The sequence below is a fragment of the Sardina pilchardus genome, chromosome 12 (assembly GCF_963854185.1).
Source record: "Sardina pilchardus chromosome 12, fSarPil1.1, whole genome shotgun sequence".
Lineage (NCBI taxonomy): Eukaryota > Metazoa > Chordata > Actinopteri > Clupeiformes > Clupeidae > Sardina > Sardina pilchardus.
In genome coordinates, this window is record NC_085005.1 from 32,014,960 (window position 1) to 32,032,602 (window position 17,643).

A 17,643-nucleotide genomic window follows, 5' to 3' on the forward strand; every position below is an offset into this window, starting at 1 on the left:
CTGCCCACTGCCATTGGTGACTTTAAACTGACCTTCATGCCCATCACCAGCCTTCCATTTAGAGCACTTGACCCCTGGTGACCTTTGGGAAGAGCTGCAGTCTGGGTTGAGGGCAAAGCACAGCACTGAGGCTGCCCTGGTTCAGGTGCTAAATGACCTTCTCTTAGCTGCCCACAGCGGCCATGCCAGCATCCTTATCCTGCTGGACCTCACAGCTGCCTTAAGGCCCGATCACATTGTAGACGGCATGCGCTGCGCTCACCGCTAGGTTGCTCTTGGTTGAGATAACGTTCTGCGATTTTTGTTGTTGTTACCGCTCCTATTTCTATGGTTACTGCTGGGCTCCGCGCAAAAGACCATTCACTTACAGCGCGCCGCGGTCAAAGTTGAACATGTTTCAACTTTGACCGCGGCAAACGCAACAGCGGCAAAGCGGCAAAATGCCGCCGGCGCTGCGCTTTGCTGCGCTTAGCGGAAGAGCCGCTTTTGAGCTCTCAACCCATTGAAATGAATGGGTTTCATAGCGCATGCCGCCCATAATGTGATCGGGCCTTTAGACACTGTCTGTCTCAGCTAAAGCTAAGTTGTCTTGAGCAGCTAAACCTAAGTGGCATAGTCAACTCTACCCTCTCCTGTGACTCTCACACAAAACACATCACGAACACAGCTTTCTCTCACCTAAATGTGCTTCTAATCTCGTTCATTTGTGTCTCTAAGCAACCTGTTTGAGGAACCACAATGAGCTCAATATAGCACCTGACCACAGAAGAAGACTGAGGGCCACTGGTGCTTCTGACTTCACAGGTGGTCAGCTTGCGTCTCTACACTCTTGTGGTTTCACCTGTAGGGAGAGCACAGGTAAATGTGAGTAATTGGTTTGTGTTTTGCAGGCGCTGATTATCTCATTTCAGAGTCAGCTTCTGTGCTTCTCCCAATGTAGCTCACTCTACTGTGATATCCTGGAGCTGGAGTGAGGGTTACTGGGGGGTTAGTGTGACCATTGGTCAGAGGGATGTTCAGTGGAATAGCTATAGAGGTGTGCTAATGCTAACAGAACACCAAGCTAATGCATTTAGCCTCCTTTGTACAGGCAGGTTGGTGATACTATAAGTATTCACAGGGGGTCGTGATAATGAATCTGCCTGTCACACACACATCACTTCTGCATAAGATGACCTAGCACCACACACTGACCAATGGAACCAAACCGCAGTCTCTACAGTATGTACACTGTTCTGATTTTTCTTTTTCATTTGGGAACCGCTGTAAGTGTCTTTTCTCACGCTGTGCTTGTCCACTGTTGAGGTGCAAGTTAAAAGTCCATGGGGGGTGAGGGGGGGTGAGGGGGGGGGGGGGGGGGCTTGTGATTGGTGCAGGCTTCTTCACCTCCAAACCTGCCTGTGGTTAAACCACACGTTGTGGGGGTCACTCTCTTCAGCACGGTCAATGTTCTCACGCTGTCTCAGAATAGACTCTTCTGCAGAGCTCAGGTCAAAACGTTTGGATGAAACATCATGCAAGCCACATGAGGAGGAGCAGAGGTCTTGCTGTGTGTGTGTGTGTGTGTGTGTGTGTGTGTGTGTTTGTGTGTGTGTGTGTGTGTGTGTGTGTGTGTGTGTGTGTGTGTGTGTGTGTGTGTGTGTGTGTGTGTGTGTGTGTGTGTGTTTGTGTGTGTGTGTGTGTGTGTGTGTGTGTGTGTGTGTGTGTGTGTGTGTGTGTGTGTGTGTGTTTGTGTGTGTGTGTGTGTGTGTTTGTGCATGCTATAGGATCCATTTAGTCAAGAGCAGAGGGTCATGGCAGAGAGTGGAGAGGAGTGTTGTAGTACTTGAGACCGGTCTTGTTTTTTTTTGTGCCCTTGGTCTTGTCTCGGGATCTTACTTCATTTGGACTCGGGCAAATGAAGTTGATCTCTACTCTCTACTCTCTCTACTACTTCTACAGCACATCAGAAGTCTGTTGATCAGTGAGTATACTGTAAGCAGCTTGACTCCTGATGCAAGGGCACTTTTAACCTGCAGCTCAACTTGTCCACTGTGTCCTTGCATCAGGAGCACAGCGTGAGAAAAGACACTTGCAGTGGCTCCCAAATGAAAAAGAATAGTGTAAATATATACTGCGGTTTGGTTCCATTGGTCAGTGTGTGGTGCTATGTCATCTTATGCAGAAGTGATGTGTGTGTGTGTGTGTGTGTGTGTGTGTGTGTGTGTGTGTGTGTGTGTGGTTACATGCTGCCACTCAGACATGCCACCACTACGACATGCTTCCATTTAGACATGCCTCTATTTCGACATGCTGCTATTTAGACATGCTGCCAATCCGACACATTTTAGTACCCCCATTCCGACAGTTTACAAATCCTATTTTTTTCCAAGTCAATTTAAGGGACCCTATGAGCCCGACGGACGCAAAGTGCGTCAAAAAACACACCCATTCTTCTCTGTTACATTGCTCCGCGATTATTAGTCACAGCGAGATGAGACCTATATTGCATGAAAGAGCAGAACCGGGGCTTTCCAACGAGACTAGACACGTGTCTGTACGATCAAGTATGAAAATAAAATAAAATCATGAATTTAAATCGAAGTATATCATATTTACAGTCTATTGCTCTGCGTTCACCCACGCAGCCACTGCTCTCGCTTGAATTAGCCTACTCCGGGACCAGGCATCGCACAGACATGACACGCATATCAAATGAAAGAGGAGAAACAGAGCTTTCCATACCAAACACATCGATCCTTTTGTGTTATAAAAACAGACGAAGTAACAAAAAATAAGAATGTCATATAGCTTCGGCTACCGCGTTTCGTTTGATTTACTCGTGAAACCGTGGTCAAAAATATATGGCTTGCATGTCAGATAAAAGAGGACAGCTAGAGCTATCCACAGATACCAAATACAACCTTATAGGCCATAAAACAGACGAAGTGACAGCAAAATAATAACTGTAACATTAATAGCCTATTAATTACCTCATGTCGGAATGGCACGTTGTTTGAAAAAAAAGTTAAATACCGCCACTGCGACCATGAAAAAAAAAAATGTCGGAGTGGTGGGACTTTTTCCCATAAGGAGACATGCCGCCACTACGACAATTGGACGTCAATGTCGGAGTGCTGGTATGTCGGAATGAACGGCGGATACCGTGTGTGTGACAGGCAGATTCATTCTCATGACCCCCTCTGAAGTGTGTGTGTGTGTGTGTGTGTGTGTCCATGCTAGTGTGACATCCACGAGCCCTTGTGACTCCATCCCAGTGGCGTAGCGTAGCTGCATAAGGCCCCGGTCAGAGCCATAGATAGAGAGAGTTGCGACACTCTTTGATGTTGCCGCCACGATCAAAATTTAAAAAAAAACTGTGCTGAATGGCTGAATCGCAGGAGGGTGGGATGTACTTCTGATGCTGGAAGGTGTAATCAATTAACTCATTGACTACTGACCAAGAGATTGGCTGTAAACAGTTCCAAAAGCCCCATAACGAGGAAATAGCCTGGAAAAAGCGCTGCCATTTTTTCCTATGGAGGTCTATGGGAGTGTCGCCATTCTGTTTTATCTACCGCTCTGGCCCCGGTGCAAGTGTGGTGCTGCCCCTCCCCCCGACCCACACCATCTCGACCTCCCTGTGCCACAAACATAAATCCACTTCCCATAGCGCCTGCCTCTACAGCGGCCCAAGGCCCAAAAACAAAAAAGGACACACGATCACTATTATAACCATGCACAGTGACTAGCATCCCTACATATCAACACACACACACTACCACGACCACAGAGGGAAAGAAGAACGCACACACGATCATTATTTCTTTGGACAGAGACTATTTGCATGACCTGCACACAGCCTATGATCAAAAAACAGAACACAAACAAATCCATTCAACTGAAAATACCACGTCCCCTTGCAGCACAACAACACAACAACAACTTTCGCTAACTCAGTCTTAAAGCACACTCTGAAGGAAAGGAGTTGGCTCGGGAAACTGGACTATTGGACTGCTCCAGCTTTATTGCTTCATTTTATGTGTAGACACCTAGAGCAAGCTGCTGACGAGGTTTGCCACTGTTTTGAGCAATGTTAGTGGTTTAAAAATGCGATTTTGAAAGCGTATGGCTCTAAGCCCAATGCTAACCCACTTATTTTGGGCTGTAGCTCTTGCCCGTGCTAGCTCTGTACTGCGTGATCAACGAAAAATACTTCTTCCACGGCTTAGTTGATGTATTTCAACACATTTTTTTTTCAATTTTCGCCAGACTAAAGGGCCGTTCACACCAAGAACGATAACGATAACTATAACTATAACCATAACGATAAAAGCGTCCACACTGGCCAACGATAAGAAAAGTCTCTCCTCATGTTAATGAATGTGATGGCTATTATGGGTTCTGATTGGCTGTTAGCTTTTTATCGTTCTCAAAATCGCTCTGAAAGTGATCAACAACAATATCGTTCTTCATGTCGTTATCGTTATAGTTTATGTGTGAACGTTGTCATTCATATTAATGAGAGCGATATTTATTTATAGTTATCGTTATCGTTATCGTTCTTGGTGTGAACGGGCCTTTACACTTTAACAGTGAAACTAGCATCCTGGAGAAACTCCCCTCTATGTGGCCACCATAATACCACATTGCAATATCCAATATCCATGAAAATTTTAACCAACCTCGGCATGGTCTTATGACAATAAAGCTGGAGCAGTTTGCACATCTGACACATGTGTACTGGCCATGTCTGACTGTATACAAGGCCATCGTCTAAAAGGGCTTCACACTCACACATGCCGTTTAGGATGACGTTCACCAGCCTCTGAAACAAAGCCGGGGCATTATGCATGGCGAATGGCATCACACGATAAGTTCGAAATGCGTCAGGAGTGACGAATGCAGAGATTTCCCTGGCGCGAGTGGTTAACAGGACTTGCCAATAGCTCTTGAGCATATTGAATTTACTGATGTAAACAACGGCCCCCACCCTGTCTACGCAGTCATCTGCACGAGGCAGAGGTAAACAATCTGGCTTTGTAACTGAAATAACTTTACGGAAATCCCTACAGAAACGCAGAGAACCACCAGATTTACCTACGAAAATGCAAGGAGAACTCCAGGCGCTAGTGCTGTGGTCAGCGATGTTGTGGCTTAACATGTACTTTACTTCTCATTGCAAATGTGCTCTTTTGATTGGGTTAGCCCGATATGGATGCTGCTTCATCGGTGGAGTGAAACCAACATCAATATCATGCTCAAGCCAGTGGCGATTCTAGAGATCTGTAACAAGGGTGGCCCTAGTGGGGCACTGGTAAATTCAAGGGTGGCATCTAGATAAACAGAAACAGATTCAAGTTGTTAAATAATCACACATGCATGAGTAAATCCATGTACCAAGCACCATACTCATAAATTGAAGGACAAAGGAGGACAAAGACCATACTCTCACATCAAATGTCTTTGTAATTGGATAAAATGTCAAATACAGTTTTCAACTCATTTTCAGCTCTGAACAAAACCCGTTCAGAAATTAGGCCATTTGAGCAAAAGTGGAAGTGTGGAATGTGTTTTGCCAGTGGTTCTTAACTGGTCTGGTTTTGGAACCCGTAATTTCACAAGTTCATAAAGTTGTGACCAACTATATATGTATTTAGCATTCAGGCCAACGAATATGGTGAGGTAGCCTACATAAGACACGCAAAGTCCCTGGCCTATTTGTGTGGAAAATGCAGATGTTTGGCATTACATTTGTAAAGTCTTTAACTGCTTTTAAATTAAAATTATGCATACTTTTATAAAATTAGCTCCCTAACATTAAATCTAACATGACCTGTCACATAAACATTGTCTATGTCCATGCCATGGCAATGGCTGAGATAGGCTACGGATAAAGTTTATCAAAATAACGGGCCAATGATAGATTTTTAAATTTCTTTTTAGCCACAAGCTCCGCGACCCATCACTCAGATCAGTACCACAACCCACTTTTGGGTTCCAACCCACTAGTTAAGAAACACTGGCCTAAGCTATAAACTTTCCACAATGTCAATATTACATTAGGGTAGTAGACTATTTACAATACAACATAACAATACAACAGTGTCGGCTGATAGGCAGATATAAAAAATGTGCCTATTACGTGATTCTACAATTACAATACTGGGTTTTGTGTGTGTAATAAGATAAATGGGCACTGGCAGATGAGATAGGTAAATTTATGTTTTCGTGTTAGCGCAAGCTGTAGCCTGTAGGCCTATTGTAAACTCACATGCTAAAAACAATAAGCCATGTAGCCTATAACTGCAAGCATGTTTGCTAGATTGCTTATATTTCTGAACCCTGATATTTCAAACTAGTGTGCTGCAAGTGCATCAAGAAATTTCTCGCCTTTGACTGTTAATGGTGAATAGTAGACTAGGATTTTGGGGTGGCACCTGGGGTGGCCAACTGAATCTCAAGGGTGGCCTGTGCCACCCGGAGCCACCCCTCTGGCTACGCCCCTGGCTCAAGCACATTAGTTTGCGATGGAACATCACTGAAAACATTTCTGAAGTTGCATATCAGCCGTTGGATATCCTTACTCTCAGAAGGCCAGCATTTCTGAGTTTTTCATCCTGCCTACCAGGACAGACTTACTTGGGTCTGTTATGTCATCTTCTTCAGTACCCACCAACGATGATAACATAACAATGACAAAATAAGAGTTGATGCTTTTTTTTTTTTTTTTGGGGGGGGGGGGGCGGGGGGGGGGCGTTTTATGCCTTTATTGACAGTGTCAGTAAGTGAATAAGATAGAGAGCCGGGGTGGCATCCGGAAAGGACCACTGGGTGGGAATTGAACCCGAGTCGCCGGCATGTGGTGCAGGTTCCCCGGCCAGTTCTGCCACAGCTGGGGCCTAGTTGATGCTTTTGTAAGTGGAGCCTCCTGATTCAGGACCTCGGTGAGCGCCGCAGTATAGCAGTTTCGCTTCAAGTAGCCTACGGTTTGAGCATGTTCACATGAGTCATCAGATCAGATATGTATCGCTCAATTGTTTATGGACCAGTAAATAAAGACTGTAATGAGGAACCAGAGACAGGGAGTACTGCGAGCACTTTGTCACCTGCCTTAAACACTCCATCTTTCACTCTTACATCGTACCACTTTTTCATTTTTGCTTGTGCAACCTTGCAGATGCTTTTTCGTCATTTCACGTCCAGTGAACAGATATGATCGGACTCCATAAAATGAGGAGCTTGACCTTGAATGATTACCAAGTAGCAGTACTATAGCAGAGTAGTGGAATGGCATACAAGAAGGACTATACCGTATAAATGGTGTGTGAATTAACAATTTATTTGCCAGTAAATCATAAAGGTAGATATGACATTCACATTAAATGTCAGATAAAAACTCAGTTAGGCATATACTGTACTGTAACAAAGTAACAAAAGAACAAAGTAAGCTTAATAAAATGACAAACTCAAACTTTACAAGTTATAAAACAAGTTAGATGTTAAATACATCAGGTAAAACAATACATCAAACATAGAGAAAATAACAAACCCCAAAGAGGAAAGAGATGGAGAGAGAGAAACATAGAGAGAGGCCAGAGAGAGAGAGAGAAAGAGAGATAGAGAGAGCCAGGCCTCCTCCAGAAGAGATGCGTAGGCAGGGCAGAGTCTAGCCAGTCAAAGACAAGAGGCAGAATAGAAGAAACGCGATCAGAAAAAGTGGCAAAGCATCCGTGTTCCTCCCCTTATATCTAAAACAATTTAACATATTAACAATAACATATCAGCAATCATCTGGAATCACCAGGGGATCTGTTATCTGAGAACAGGAGGTGTGGATGCATCAAATATCCCAAGTTACCAAAACAGCATATTCTTTACTTTACTGTTCTTCAACTGACAATACTGTATTTCTCACATGGAGACTTGAAATGATATCAGACACAAGCAGATTATAATGTCTCCTTTGACAAATACAGTTAGAGTTCAGGTATTCTCCAGTGGTCCAGCAGAGGCCCAGGCCTGAGTCAGGCCCTCAACAGGGTAACGAGAACCCAGACAAAACGGCAGCTGAAACCACACACTGTATAGATCACTAGGGGTGCTGCTGATTACAAAAGATTTTGTCCTTATGAGACCTTTCCACAGTTTGTAAATCGGTGGCCTTACAGAGGAACGACACAAATGACCCTAGCTGCTTGGTGGAGTCTTAGCCCTTCGAAACATCTCGGACCATTGCTAGCAAAGGACTTTGTTTAAACTAACCATTTGCCCAAGTAACAAACCCATGTTGATAAACTATCCTATCATATTTTTGCTAGAACTAGTAGACTGCCACACAGTTGCTGAACGTGTGTCTTTCCAGGTTAGTTTGCAACAATATTCAAGTTTAACCAAAGTCCTACCCATAGCGGACATCATCAGCAGTTACCATTCACTTTTCGTTTATTGTGCTAACGTTAGCGGCTGACTCTGAAGCCTGCAGTTATGGGTAATGTATCACACCTAGCGCCTGTGCAGAAAGTACGCTCGGCGTCAGTGTCGCTTCGGTGTGTTCAGAGGCACTTTTTTGACCAACCTTTTGTGTGTCTTGCCCTTAAAGGCCAGTTCAAACACAAGATCCGCGACAAGACGAGCTGCAACATTCTAAAAACCAGCACCTTTCTGCAACAATGTGTTCTAAAACTGGGGCGTTCAGACCACTGCAAAGACATTATAACAGCAACAATGTTACCATAACAACAGTCTAGGAGTGAGGACAAGTTAGAAGTTTTTAGCCAACGTCACAATAGCTCTGCGTAAAAGTATTCTAAAACTCTGCAACTAAGATTTGACATGTTGAATGTTTAGCGACAGCTTGAAACTGCTTGCAACTGCTTGCAACTTTTGATTCACACCGCCACAACTGCTCTCCGCAACCATCTCAGACTATCGCGAATCTTCAGTTTGAATTGGCCTTAAAAGTCTGGCTACTGAGTGAGTGCTACCAAGGTCCTTTCAGGCAAGTCCCCCCACTCAGTGGCCATCTTGGTAACATGTTTCGGGCAGTTATTTGGGGCAACTAACAAACTCACCCCATACATTTGTATGGAGGATTATTTGTGTTTCCTCATTAGTCTCTGGTGCTACAGAGTAGTGGAATATAGAGTTCTTGCTTGCTGAATGAGTGTGTGCGGTTGTCGGCTGGTTGAATCACACTGAGCCAGATGTGAATTGCAGCATTTCCATGATCCTTTGTGATGTTTCTGTTGATCTCTGAACTTTAGAGTTTCATTTGAAGGCAGTGAAAACAGCATTTCAAAGACTTTAACATAAAGATATCCACATGTATAATGTATTGCAACTTACAATGCTTTAATGATTTCATTGAGCGTATGGAGAAGAGATAGAGTTACTGTTTAGGCAAAACTGAAAGACAAGAATCTCACCATCTGTTTCTCATGCATAACTGTGCTACGCCAGGAGAGAGTTATAAAGTTAATATGGTTGTGTCATATTTATGACTAATTTTCAAAATAATTTATTAAACAGTCAATTCATCTTCAATTGGACTATTCCATAGAGTTTTTGTTTAACCTTCTTGCCAAATTGTGCCATATTTTGCTCCCACTATGTAAAAGCCAGATCCACTGCTCTTGACTATCATGCTGTAATCAGAGGCCAGTGTTTTGCTCGCCCGGCTGTTGCTGTAGCTGCTGTCGTCGTACACCGTCACGGTAACCGTACCCTTCTGTGTTGCAAACGACACTGAACTTCCTGCAGAAATCTGTTCATAATCTGTTCCTCCAGGACTGCTCACGCTGACGTAGATAGTCTCCCCACTGGCATTGGCCACGTTGGTGTGATGTTGGGACCAACTCAAGACTTTAGTAGCCTGGGGAGAGAAAAACCTCATGAGCAGTTTTAAGAAACTACAAACACCTCAAAAGCAAAAAACAAATATTTCCTTCGAAAACAAAATCCTCTGTACAGTTCAAACGTATCTAAGACCATAACTGACAAACGAAAAGCTTCTTACAGACTCAGCAGCGCTTTCAGCAGAACCCATTCTGATGCTGTACTCTGCAAAAAAACATGTATTTATTATATATTCATATTAATTTTGTTTTCATATGTTTGTAGCCTATTCAATCACTCGAAACTTAGGTTAGATATAGATAGATAGATACTTTATTGATACTTTGATACTTTATTGATCCCCAAGGGGAAATTCAAGAAATTCAAGGTTACTTGATGTGTTATGTTGTAAAAACGAGTTTCACAATGTATTCAACTTGCATTGTTTAAATGTGAAAGTTATTTTTAGAAAGTACACAATATATGACGGACACAGAGAGTACATACTTGCACAAAGAGGTATGTAATATTATATAAGTGGTTTAACTCACACAGATGCCACTCCAAATGTTGACAGGATATCAAGCCAGTTCTTAGAAGACAGCAGTGCGGTCAGAATGAGAAGTCACTTGATTATTTATACAGTTGAAGAATGAAGCTGGACAACACATTGACCAATGAAGACGCTTAGACTCACAAGAGAGACCGATAACATTGACATAAAAATGAGGAAAATAACACGCTGACGTAGGTTTGAAGTGACCTAATGTGTTAGAAATGCTAACTTTTTGTAGAAGTTAAGTTGTCTTCATACTGTATGTGAGATGTACTGTATGTAATGACAAAATCACATTGTTTTTACAGAAGGAAAATGGCCCACACATCCCCCTCTCCTCCCCTCCTCAGTTCTTCATCAACTGGCTCAAACAGGCCTTCATCCAACCATTTGTCCTGTTAGGTCATCTCAAACTTCCGTCAACCACTTTGGCAGAAGGGAACTGTTTTGTAGCATGTCAGTCAGTCACACTCATTAATCCTCTCCTTGTCCCTTTCGTTCCAGGGGACAACAAGACACCACCTGAGGACTTAAGCTTATCTGGAGTTTCCCACCGCAGCACATGTGTGATCACTGTAATGTGTTGAGTCACAGTGCACTCCGTTTATAGTGCATACTGTACATGTACTCTAACCCTGAGAGCCGGTTTGGATTGTTGTGGATTGCCTTTTGATGATTCTGGGCTCTGATCATGCTCATACTAATAGCTCTCACATGTGTTTCCTTCCCACCAGTATCCCTGCTGAAAAAAACAGCCTGACCAGCTAAAGGTGGTTTGCTGGTTGACCAGCTTGTTTTTTTTTTGTTTTTTTTTTTAAAGTATATTTTTTGGGGCTTTTATGCCTTTAATGTGACAGGACAGTGTAGAGTGACAGGAAGCGAGTGGGAGAGAGAGTAGGGGTGGGATCCGGAAAGGACCACGGGGCGGGAATCGAACCCGGGTCGCCGGCGTGCGGTGCAGGTGCCCCAGCCAGTTGCGCCACGACTGGGGCGGTTGACCAGCTTGTTAACCAGCTTATTTGACCACCCTTTGATGGTTAACCAGCTAGACCAGCAAAACTCTCGCGAAAACACACCTTCAGCTGGTTTACCCAGCTTATGATGGTAATTCAGCTGGTTTTGATTGTCGTACCACCTTAAGCTGGTCATTTTAGTTGGTGTTGCTGGTCTACATTGCTGGTTTTTACTGGCCACGCCAGCTTATGTTGGTTATTCTGGAAAACCAGCTTGACCATCTTTGTCCAGCTTGACAGGCTGGTCACCAGCATGACCATCTTAAACCAGTTGTATCCCAAACGACAGGCTGGTCACACCAGCACGACCAGCTTCCTCAGATGGTCACGCCAGCATGTCTAGCTGGTGGCCTAACCAGCTACACCAGCAAAGACCAGCAATAATAACTGTGTTTTGGGAAAAGACCAGCTAAAACCAGCTAAAACCAGCCACCAGCCTAAGCTGGTTTCTTGCTGTTTTTTTCAGCAGGGATGTGTTATTGTGAGTGTGAGCTATTTTCTCTCTGTGTTGTTATGCCTGCACCCACTACAGGTTTTCTGGTCGTGATGCCACGGTTGTATGGCAGCATCTGCAGTATTTGCCCAATATATCCACAGCAAGGTCAAACTGTACATGACATGATTCAGTACTCAAGGTCATTGGATTAAAGGTCAAGGTCACATTCAGGCCAGGTCATATGGCAATCAGTTCTTTTTTCCTTTTCCTCCTTTGATTGGGTAATGTGTTGACCAACCGTTTTCTTGTTTTATAGAAATGAAGTGACACACTTTCTGATCTTCTACAGGTGGAAAGGTATACAGTATGTATCGGTATTGAACCGCAACGGTACGGGCGTCACCGTTTGGTGTGTCACTGTTCGGTACATGAATTTACACACACGGTATTAAAAATAAATAAAACTTGCGTGGAAATTAATTAGTGCGATGTGGAACTACTGTTTGATACACAAGTTCTTCAGGGACACCTAATCTGTAGTCCCGCTTGAGCTCTGTGAAGCTCTCATTGGCATCAAGGTAGCCGAGCTCCGCCTATGGTACAGTTCTCAGTCAGGCCGACAGTCCAGTGAGTCAATCAGAGATAGCAGCACTAGGGATGGGTATGGCGAGTGGTGGTGGGGTGTGTGTGTGTGTGTGTGTGTGTGTGTGTGTGTGTGAGAGAGAGAGAGAGATAGCAGCACTAAGGATGGGTATGGCGAGTGGTGGTGGTGGTGGTGGTGGTGGTGTGTGTGTGTGTGTGTGTGTGTGTGTGTGTGAGAGAGAGAGAAAGATAGCAGCACTAAGGATGGGTATGGCGAGTGGTGGTGGTAGTGTGTGTGTTTGTGTGTGTGTGTGTGTGTGTGTGTGTGTGTGAGAGAGAGAGAGAGAGAGAGAGAGATAGCAGCACTAAGGATGGGTATGGCGAGTGGTGGCGACCCACAAGAGAGGTCTCTTGCAAGGTTGGGAAAACTTTGGTTTCCCGGTCAGGTGAGAGTGGTGGATACGACTGTGTGTCAACCTTGTTTTTATCAGTTGTTGGGTATGTGAGTGTAAGGCAACCAGAGCAACCCTTTGCTTAATACCACCATCTGCAGGCCAATGGGTGTAGTCACTAAATGTACAAATAAATTCATTTATTTTATAGCCCCCCATGGATGAAATTCCACAAAACTTGGCATACTCCCAGAGGGTGTCAGGTTAATCATACACATGAAATTTGGTGCAGTTCATAACATCTAATGATAGGGGTGATTGAAGCAATATAATATTGCATTTTCATTTTTTACCATGGGGGTGCAAATCACAAAGGACTGGTTATGAGCTAAGTTGATGTGGGCTCTTGAGACCAACATACCATAAACATTTTGTCATCCTCGGTGCCACGGTTCAGGTAGTTATTTAGGAAAAACTGTAATTTTGGGGTTTCGGGGGGGCCAGCGCAGGGGTGGAGTGGACCCCGGGGACCAAACCAAATTTTTCCATAGAAGTCTACTGGGGCTACATGCCCACCAAGTTTCATGTGCCCCGGTGTTACGGTGTTCTGGGAATCGTTGACGAAAAATTCAGGAAGTAGATGATTGCCAGGATTGTAGATAATTGCCTTCTGCATTTCTGTTTTTCCCTCCATTGTACCGAACATATCGAATCATGATGTCTGAACCAAGGTATGAACCCAACCGTGACTTCTGTGTACCGTTCCACCCCTATGATCTTCTAATAGCCAAGACTCTCAACTTAGCACCCTGCAAAATTCAGAAAATGTAATTTTATAAATTAGTATTAGCTAATGCCGATTATTTGCCTGATCCTGAGCTGATAACAGAATGGGTAGACGATGTAAGCAAGTGGTCAGAGATTCATTAGCACAACAGATATTGCTAATTATATCTGTGAGAGGTGGTCAAGTGTGTATACACACAAAAAAAGTAGTCTAAATAGGCATTTTTCTTGATGTTTCAGTCAATTCACACACACACAATTCAGTGGGATGGAGCGTTTTCTGACACCGACATATGCACACTTTCTGTGACATGAACCGTGAGGGGGACTATAAAATAAAGATCATATGCACACTTTCTGTGACATGAACCGTGAGGGGGACTATAAAATAAAGATATCCACATGTGTAATGGGTTGCAGCTTGCAATGCTTTAATGATTTCATTGAACGTTATGAAGAAGAGATTGGGTTACTGTTTAGGCAAACCTGAATGCAGACAAAAATCTCACCATTTGTTTGTCATTAATGATTTTGCTATGCCTGGAGAGAGTTAATATGATTGTGATTTCGTATTTATGACTAATTTTCTAAATAATGTATCAAACATAGTCAGATCAGCTTCAATTGGACAGTTCAAGTTTCTGTTTAACCTTCTTGCCAAATTGCGCCATATTTTGCTCTCACTATAGTAAAGCCAGATCCACTGCTCTTGACTATCATGCTGTAATCAGAATCCAGAGTTTTGCTCGCCAGGTAGCTGTCATAGTTGCTGTTGTCGTAGACCATCAAGGTGACTTGGCCCTTATCTGTTCCAAACGACACTGAACTTCCTGCAGAAATCTGTTCATAATCTGTTCCTCCAGGACTCCTCACTTTGACGTAGATAGTCTTCCCACTGGCATTGGCCACGTTGGTGTGATGTTGGGTCCAACCCCGGATTGTATCAACCTGGTGGGAGGAAAAACCTCATGAGCAGTTTTAAGAAACTACAAACACCTCAAGAATAAAACCAAATATTTCTGAGAACAAAATCTTTACAGTTCAAACTTATCTAAGACCACAACTGACAAATGAAAAGCTTCTTACAGAATCAACAACGCTTCCAGCAGAACCCATTCTGATGTTGTACGGTACACTGCAAAAAAAATGTTTATTTTTATATTTTTGTTTTCATTTGTTTGTAGCCTATTTAATCACTTGGAACTAAAGATACTTGTATTATGTTTTAAAAACGAGTTTCACAATGTCTTCAACTTGCATTGTTTAAATGTGACTACTAAATGTTGAGTTATTTATAGAAAGTACATGATATATGATGGACACAGAGAGTACTTACTGGCACTAAGAGGTTATGATTATATAATATAATATACGTAGTTTAACTCACACAGAGGTTGTGATATACACTATATTATAAGTAGTTTAACTCACACAGAGGTTATGATATACAGTATATTATAAGTAGTTTAACTCACAAATAGATTATGATATATAATAGTATACATAGTTTAACTCACAAAGAGGTTATGATATTTAATATATTATAAGTAGTTTAACTCACACAGATGCCACTCCAAATGTTGACAGGATATCAAGCCAGTTCTTAGAAGACAGCAGTGCGGTCAGAATGAGAAGTCACTTGATCATTTATACAGTTGAAGAATGAAGCTGGACAACACATTGACCAATGAAGATGCTTAGAATCACAAGAGAGACTGATAACATTGACATAAAAATGAGGAAAATAACACGCTGACATAGGTTTGAAGTGACCTAATGTGTTAAAAATGCTGACTTTTTGTTAAGTTAAATTGTCTTCCTGCTGTATGTGAGATGTATGTGGTAATGACAAATCACATTGTTTTTACAGAAGGAAAATGGCCCACACATCCCCCTCTCCTCCCCTCCCCAGTTCTTCATCAACTGGCTCAAACAGGCCTTCATCCAACCATTTGTCCTGTTAGGTCATCTCAAACCTCCGTCAACCACTTTGGCAGAAGGGAACTGTTTTGTAGCATGTCAGTCACACTCATTAATCCTCTCTTTGTTGTTCTCCCTCCAAGGACAAAATAGACACCACTTGAGGACCTCACTTAACACGAGTTATCTCGAGTTTCCCACCTCAGCACATGTGTGATCACTGTAATGTTTTGAGTCACAGTGCACTCCGTTTATAGTGCATATAGGCCTACTGTACATGTACTCTAACCCTGAGAGCCGGTTTGGATTGTTGTGGATTGCCTTTTGATGATTCTGGGCTCTTATTGTGCTCCTCTATAGTAGCTCTCACATGTGTTTCCCACCAATATGTGTTATTGTGAGTGTGAGCTATTTTCTCTCTGTGTTGTTATGCCTTCACCCACTACAGGTTTTCTGGCCGTGATATAGTAAAAAAGTTTGTGCACATCCCAGGTCAAGGTGCAGAACAAGAGTAAATCGTAAAAAATTGAAAAACACTTTGGACACTTGAAATCCTTCTTTTTGGTTTTATTTTCTTTAGCACAGAAATTATGTTTCGACCCGTGTGGTCTTCTTCAGATTCTGATTTCTGGCTGTGATGCCACGGTTGTACGGCAGCATCTGCTGTGTTTGCCCGATATATCCACAGCAAGGTCAAACAACATGACATGATTCAGTACTCAAGGTCATTGGCTTAAAGGTCAAGGTCACATGCAGTTCCTTTTTCCTTTTCTTCCTTTGATTGGTTCATGTGTTGACCAACCGTTGTCTTCTTTCCTATAAATGAAGTGACACACTTTCTGACCTTCTAATAGCAAGGACTCGACTGAACACCCTGCACAATTCTGTGGAATTTGGGTAAGAAACTCCTTTTGTCCATAGGCCTAGTACTTATATTGGTGTGGATATATTCAGATCTTGTATACTAATCATTTATCTATCTAAATACTGAAAGGAAAATCATGTGACTACAAAATTAGGGATCCAAAATGAATGAATTTCTTCCATTTTTCATTCGGTTACTTTGTTTTTCGTGTCCAGCTTTGGAATGGGACAACATGCTGATAAAGCAGGAACAGGTGGAGCTGTATGAAGCTTTACTGTCTCTATTTCTTTTGATATTGTATATGTTTGCTCGTTATATCTTGTGAATGATGTGTATGTTTGCTCATTATATCTTGTGATGTTCTGTATGTATGCTTGTAATATCTTGTGATGTTGTGTATGTTTGTTTGTTACATCTTGTGATGTTCTGTATGTTTGTTTGTTATATGTTTTGATGTTATGCACATTTGTTTGTTATATCTTTTAATGTTGCGTATATGTTAGTTTGTTATCTTTTAATGTTGTGTGTGTTTGTTTGTTGTATCTTTTGATGTTATGTATGTTTGTTTGTCGTGCTTGCACACAGGTGTTTTGTTTGCTCTGTCCAAGGGTCGTATTGGCCAGGATATTCTAGACCGCTGGGCTTTGCACCACACCAACGTGGCCAATGGCACGGGAAGCTCCGCCTGCGCCAGAGTGACAGGACCGGGCGATGAGACGGGCGATGAGACGGACGGGGAGCAGATTGCACCAGGAAATTCTGTGTCCTTTCCCAGCGGAAAGGGCGGAATCGGCGTGAACGCCGATAATGCGGATAACGCAGATAACGATGACGACCGCAACCATTAGCCTACCGGCCTCACGAGAAGTCAATTCAGAATGAAGTGTGATAGCCAGAGCTGGTTGTGCTATCATATTAGCTAAATATGGGAGCATTTGGCAAGCTGAAAATTAAACAGAAATTCTTTTGACTTGTCTAATGATCCGAACGGAGACAGTAGACAGAATTTTGAGAAGTGGTCATGAACGCAAGATCACAACACTGAATATGACTTCAATGTTCCTTTAGGTCCAAACATGATCATTCCTGATGAATACCTGCTCTGGGTGTTGGTACTATAACTGCTCCTCCTTGTTCTAAATAAAACATCAAAGCATTTGCAACACATTCTCTGCTAAGAGATTTTTATTTTTATGTTGTCATTAAATGCATGTTTTGCTGCATTAATTGTCTAAAGAAAACAGCACTGTTTAGATTAAGCTATTAGCCAAAATGTG

At 42.7% G+C, this 17,643-nt stretch overlaps 2 long non-coding RNA genes across 2 annotated transcripts; one reads left to right on the plus strand and one right to left on the minus strand.

Moving 5' to 3' along the window:
* Positions 1 to 13,991: 13,991 nt before the first annotated feature.
* On the minus strand, positions 13,992 to 15,205 carry LOC134098536 (uncharacterized). Its single transcript, XR_009941067.1, has 3 exons — positions 15,143 to 15,205; positions 14,668 to 14,716; positions 13,992 to 14,529 (listed from the first exon to the last, which is right to left on the minus strand). It is a non-coding gene; the product is annotated as an uncharacterized LOC134098536 (long non-coding RNA).
* On the plus strand, positions 15,119 to 17,533 carry LOC134098537 (uncharacterized). Its single transcript, XR_009941068.1, has 2 exons — positions 15,119 to 16,398; positions 16,952 to 17,533. It is a non-coding gene; the product is annotated as an uncharacterized LOC134098537 (long non-coding RNA).
* Positions 17,534 to 17,643: the final 110 nt, after the last annotated feature.